The following is a 6692-nucleotide window of genomic DNA, read 5'->3' as shown; positions in this document are numbered from 1 at the left end:
AGAAGAAGAAGAAGAAGAAGAAGAAGAAGAAGAAGAAGAAGAAGAAGGTGACTCTCCACTCAGTAAAGCTGCCCTGCCTTGCCCTCTGGACATTGGCTCTGATGGTCTGAAAGCTTTCTTGTCGAGCCTACATTTGCTCTCTCTTGCTATTTCACTTGTGTCTTGTCTTTTAGTCATAAAATAGAGGCAACAAAGGTCAACTGAGGCAGCAAGCATTGGGAGGAGCTTAGTAACTAAAACTCTATCTGGTTTGGGCTATACACACACCCCTCTTATAATAATTCACTTTGCAGCCTGAGGCCCCTACTTTCACATACTGTGCATACACCTCACTCCAAACAATGCATTTTAGCAGCCTTTTAGAAACATAGGCCCCCTAACACCTGTATCGATCTGCCCACATACCCCTCTCTGAACAGTGGAATAAGTCTCCCTGCTTTAATGATCATCAAACTGAGATCCTATTTAATCTTACTCAGGTTGTGTCTTGAAGGTAAAAGGCTGCTGATCTTGGCTGAACTGGTTTTTGTGTGTGCACAAAAAGGCAAACTGTGTCTTCAAACTGAATTTTTGGCAAAACAACAACAAACAACCTATTTGCTATTTTATGTCTATGCACGATTGATTGTGCATATAATTAAAAAAAATCAGATGCATCATAGGGGAAGGGCATGGCCTGTAGAGGAATAGTTATATAACTTAATCTTAATCAAAATAGATCACCCCAAACCACACGTCTTAGTAACCGAAGTCTATTTTTTTTTTTACCTCATAAAAGGATATCCTACACAGTAATTAGGGAACCTGTGCCTTGTCACTCATATGGTCCACTGTCAATCTTGACAATGTGTTCCTTGCTAATCTGTGCCATCGCTACATCTGAATGAAGTTTCCTTGCCACTTCGGCAATCTGTGTATACCTTTTTCTTGAGTAAGAAGCCAAGAACCTGGAGAATACCTAGTCCAGACCCTAGCTACCACTAACCATGCTCTCCTTGGTACTTACTCCTCTAGTGTCTCCTGCAAGCAGCCGTCACCCTATTTGACGATTTGATTTCACACACACACTGAACCTCCCAGGGCCCAACATATTGGAAGAGGATGGTCAGTGCTTTCAACATGCAGAGGAGGAGAAACAGCTTCAGAAAGTGGAAGAAACAGAGAATGATCTCAACCAACCTAAGAAAGAACTGTGGGGAAGCATCTGAGAGTTCTTTCAGTTTTGAATCCATGTTCCATTTCAGGACAATTAATGTCCAGCCCAAGGCATCAATTTGGCCATCTTCATCATGCCAAAAATCTTAAGAGTCTCAGTGAGGCTGATTTTGAAGGCAGGGCAGGGAGAGTGGATTCTGATAGAATTCAGAATTATTACTGAAAATCAGCAAGCCTTTTAGGCCTAACAGTTATATAAGAGTTTTAAATGGGCACAACTATAAGGTACAAGATAAATAATCTTTTCTTCAGGCGTAAAAATATTACAGGGGAATGAGGACTATCAAGAAAAGCACCATTTCTCACCTAAAATGACACGAAGGTTTGGGCCTGTGTCACTGAAACAGCTGAGTGTAGAGGGGAAGTGTCACTCCAGTTGGTGTCACAGTATCTGAAATAGGCACTCAGCAGCCTGAGTATACCCCTCTCTCTGGCAGCCCAACAGTGGGACTAAAATCGCTCTCAAAGGCTAATACAGTACAAAAAGCTCTCGATAATAAACAAAGCAATGCCATGCTTAGCAGCCTGGGTCTCCACTCAGGAATGTACTTTCCTGATACACAGCCCAAAGGCCAGGGCAGTTGGCTAAAAACATGTCCAGCATTACGAGCTGGCGGATGGAATATCTGTTTCTTTTCTCTTTGATAAGGGAGCTGATGATGAGTTCATCAGCTAGGTAAGGTCAATATGGACTCGGCAGTCAAAACACCCTGCAATCTAATCAGTTTCCAAGGGGCTTGCATTGTGCCTGGGGGGTTTGTTCTAATCCTACTCATCCACAGAGATTTGCTCAAGTTACATTTTTCCTCCTAAAATCTTCCCTTTCTCTATACAGCTAACTTTCCACCACCAAGCATGGATGACCTTGGCTTTGCAAGACCTTTCCATAAAAATATACCTGTGTATTTGAGATTACAGAAGAGATTAGCCCCTGTGCCAAGCTTCCAGCTGTCAAGACCAGAAAAAGAGATAAAGTGTGTATTTCTAGGTGAGGGTGGGATTAATGACTATCTTGGATTAGAGATCCCAGGAAATGGTGGGGGGGGGGGGAGTGTAAGATGACCTAAGAAAAAGTGTCTGCTGGAAGGACTTCCAAAAACTCATGGTAAAGTAAACATGTAAAGGCACCAAATCCTATAGAAAACAGGCTGAGAAAGGGCTGAGCTGAGTTGTGGACCAGGTGGCGATAAGCTGGGATAAAGGGCTGGGGTAACTGGCAGGAAGAAGAGCAAAGCAGGAAGCCAGCTTTCTGTCCATAGCGGGGTCTTAAGCAAAGTGAGACAGAGGGTGAGCATTAAGGAACAGTCCATTCTAATAATCCTCAAACTCTGGGATCCCTGGTCCATCAGACAGTTCTGCCGTTTAGGCCATTTCTACTGACAGATATGATGGTGCTGAGCTGCTGCTGGGGTTCTAGGACAGCAGAGGATGGCTTGTGTCACCCCCAAAACTCACAGAACTTGACTGGTGTGCATGTGTATTTTTATGGGAAAAAAAATAAAAGGATTTACCATCAACAACATCTCAAGGAAACCGAAAATTCCAGGATGTGTTCCTTCAGAGACAGGATGCCATTCCTGTCCCCTGGCAGTTCACAGATAATTAGGTAAAAGAAATGAAATGACAGCTTGCATCTTCTGAATCCTCACTGGGCTCTGTGCTGACTGGGACCAGCTCACACCATCCTCCCCCAGAACCCTCTAACACAGGCACCAGCATTAGCTCTATCTTCAGATGAACAAACTGAGACTTAGAAAAGCTAATACAGAAGCCAACATCACAAAGCTAGGGAATGAATGGCGAGTCTGAACTCAAATCCAAGCGCCTCTGATTACAAAGGTCATGCTTCCAGTCACTGGAGAATAATGCTCTCTGACAACGATAAAATATCATTAGAATTTCCTCACAAGTGAATTCAAAACAGCAAGTTCCTTAGGGATTCCAGGACAGTTGCAGGGAAAAATATATTTTAACCGAATCTTGAATGTTGAACCAAGAGTGTCCTTAGCATGAATAGTGAGGTGTGAGGGTAGGATGGGGGTTTGTGGTAAAAGAAAGGAGGGTGCCTGAGAGTCTGGTCACTTAGACTGTCTCCAGGAGCAGAGGGTCAGCGACTCAGGACTCTGGGGTTGGGAAGGTAGGGTACCTAATGGGCTGTCCTACAGTGTGGAACAAATCAGAATCACCCCTGATAAAAACGAAAGACAGGCGATGGGACATAAAAAGAAAGCAGTAACAAAGAAGCAAGTGCATTTCAACTTGGTTATTATGCTTCGTAGTGATTTCATATGCTGACTGCAACAAATGGATTGCACGAGAGACCCTCATATGCATTCTCCATATATTCATGATCCTTGGCATTAAGCCTACAGTTTCCACCAAAATATACAGTTTGTTTTCTGAACTTGAATCTAGGATAAACTTGAATTACTTTTGCTGAAGAATGCCTTAGCCTCACGGGACCTGGGTGTCTCTACTTACTCTGGAACCCTTGTCACCATAAGGTCCCTGCAATCAGATAACACCTGCTGGAGGAGGAGATACTGCATGGAAGAGAATGCCTTTGCCTTTCCTGAGGCTGTCCTAGACCATAGCTAACCAAACTCGCAATCTGGGAGCCAGCTCAGCACGGATGGGCAGAGCTGCCTCCTGACCAACAACTAACTTTAGACACCTAAGTCATGGAACCCTGGGAAAGGCAGACAGAAGAAGAACCACAGGGCCAGATCACAGAGCAGCTCACAGACAGTGATAGAGAACACTGCTGTTCAAACCTGAGTTTTGGGAGTAGATGGTTTCGTGTGAGTACGATGCCCACATGTGTCATCTTCCATACCTCTTGTCCCAGTAAGTCTTTAACAGAATGATTCTACTTGAAATGTATTTGAGGTTTCATTAAAAAGAGTATTCAGGTCAAAGAAAATTGAGAAATTCTCAATTTATGTAATATATATTCATAGCTCAAAATATATTCCTATTACATATTCATGTTTAGCTACATATTAACATTCATAGTATATTTTTAAATGTATTAAACACCTGAAAGATTTAATGCTTTAATTTTGGGAATCACTGATGAACATCTCATTGGGCAGTGCTCCTTGAAACACCAGCTTGGAAAGGTATGCTGACTTTCTTTGTTCTGTTGAGAAGATAAGATAAATCTCAAGAGACACCGTGGGCTGAACAGGCAAATGACTGGGTGGAACACAAGATCTGGTTGTCTCCTTTTATCTTGTTCATAGCTTATTTTATATTACATTACCAGAAAAACTTCTAACTTTTTGAAGGAATGTCTGCAGCTAAATGTGGTTTAAAATTAATCTGTGTAATTGCCATCTTTAATTCAAGATGATCTAAAACTAGGTGAGAAATATATCGGTACAGCCTTAAAATGCAAGAATTATAGTGGTCTTCAGATGTAGTAAAATCGATGGACCCTCATTCCTCTCCTCCTCTAGCCTTCTTTGTGACATGTAAATGGCTCCAGTGGGCTCTGGGTAGAAAGCCTATTCAGACTCTTAGCTCTGTCAGACCACATCCTCGACATTTCATTATGTACCAGTCTCTCTTCAGAAAACATGAAAGCGCTGTGATGACTCCCAACAGTTTCCATGGGGCTCCTGCTCTGGGCCCGTCTGTAGGCAGCGGAACACAAAACAAAACCCCAAAAATAACTTTGCCAAGTCAGCAAAATGTTTCGGCTCTGACTGCTGCGGAGCTGCTGATGTGGGAGGAGAGCGAGGCAGGTGTGTGTGCTTTTCCATGTGCAAGCTGACAGGAGGCCATCTGTCAGCTTGGTGATCCAAACTACGAAGAAATAAAACCACACACACATTTGTGAAGGTTGGAGGTGGGACAGGGCACAGGCTGTCGGAGGCATAGTGCAGGGAGAGGCTGGGCAAGGGGCTGCTGCCACAGCAAACACTGTCTCCACATGACATAGTGCTGGGGGGGGGTGAGAAGAACTCAAGACATACGCTTTGGGTCTGGAGACATTCATTCTTTACAGTCATTCACTTTCAGTTTCGCTCTCTCACTCGCTCACCCGCCAGCAAGGATGCACTGGCTGCACAGCTTTCCTGTGCTGATGCTCCCTAGTCATCGGGTCACAAGCCTGATTCCCGTCCTTGGCAGACACACAGTGAGAGAGGTCATGTGGGAAGGCGATGGCTCTTGGTAAATAATTTAAAGCAACTCTATTCAGTTCCACCTATGGATACTGTATACGGTTTAATATAAACTCAGGATTCAATGGTCACGCTTTTCTACCACCATTACAAACAGAGGAAGGCTCAAGACTGAACAGAGAAAAGCACTTGCCTAATGTCACAAAACCAGTAATGAGCCAGAACTCAAACCCAGGTCTCTGTCATAACATGTGGCATTATCTCCGTGCTCAGAGACAGCTAAATTTTAGGCACCGTGTGGGGTTCCTGATCTACAAAAACTATGATTTCACTGAATAGTCAGGGGAACATAAATCCAGTGGCTCACATAGACACATTACAAAGACAAACAAAAACAAACCAGCATTCTCTGTTATCATTGCAAAGGAAGCAAAAAAGGCCACAGAAAGGCAGGGTATCCTGTTTGGGGTAAAGAAGGCTTCCCCAAAGAGGAAAAAGTGCATCGTCAGAGGGCATGGCTTTAAGCTGAAGCTTGGAGGGCAGTGAGACAGCGGGGCAGAGAGGGATGCAGAGAGTTCATGAACCTCTAGAAGGTTGAGGCAGCTAAGACAAACTTCCCAAGACACATACTATTTTCTCTTCGAGTCAGCAACTCTTTTGGGTAGTTGACAAACTGTGGACCAAGAGATACAGAAGCTCTGCCAAAGCTTGTGGTGCACAAGAGCAGAAACTGAATGTCTGGGTTCATATCTGGAAGCTACCGCCTGAGCCTCCTGCTTCTCTCAGGTCTTTGAAAATGTGGAAATTTGTTACCACATGGGGTAAGTCTAGGACTTAGGAAATAGCAGGTGGGCAGCCAAAACAATCCATTCACGCAGCCGTGTGTCTCCCAAGCAAACCTTCTAATATCTTTAGGTAACAACCTTTTAGGGTGCTGATCGATAAACAGGGAATCCCCTTTAAGTGGAAGAGCCAGGAATTCCCTTAGATTTCTTCTTCAGGGTAAAGTCAATGGTCTTTCATTAAGTATTTCTAGACTAGCTACTTCCCTGGCATCCAGGGCTCACTTTTGGACCTCACACAAGACCCTCAGGAGACTCGTGGAGGTGAAGGGAAAGATGTGCTGTTCACAGGGGAGGAAGTGTTACAGGGCCACAAAGATAGGGGTGATGAGAGCAGAAACCCCAAAAGTCTCTCTGATAATTTGATGAAGGGATATCAGGCAGCAGACAGAGCAGAAGGAAGGCTGGGTTTGAAGGCAAGAAGGGAGGCAAAAAACTTGTGAGCCAATGGAGCCCTTTGGACAGCCCATCTGCCAGGCCAGGAGGCTTAGTTTTTTTTTTCCCC

The 6692-nt window shown here is 44.1% G+C and overlaps 1 protein-coding gene across 4 annotated transcripts in view; it reads right to left on the bottom strand.

Annotated features, from left to right (window-relative positions):
* Positions 1-6692, bottom strand: part of Dab1 (DAB adaptor protein 1) — a 376411-nt gene that overhangs the window by 47384 nt on the left and 322335 nt on the right. The window lies entirely within an intron of this gene.

This window comes from Psammomys obesus, unplaced genomic scaffold, assembly GCF_907164565.1.
Source record: "Psammomys obesus unplaced genomic scaffold, mPsaObe1.curated_primary_1811, whole genome shotgun sequence".
NCBI lineage: Eukaryota > Metazoa > Chordata > Mammalia > Rodentia > Muridae > Psammomys > Psammomys obesus.
The sequence above is the reverse complement of the archived record's forward strand: the minus strand, read 5'-3'. Positions and strand labels throughout refer to the sequence as shown.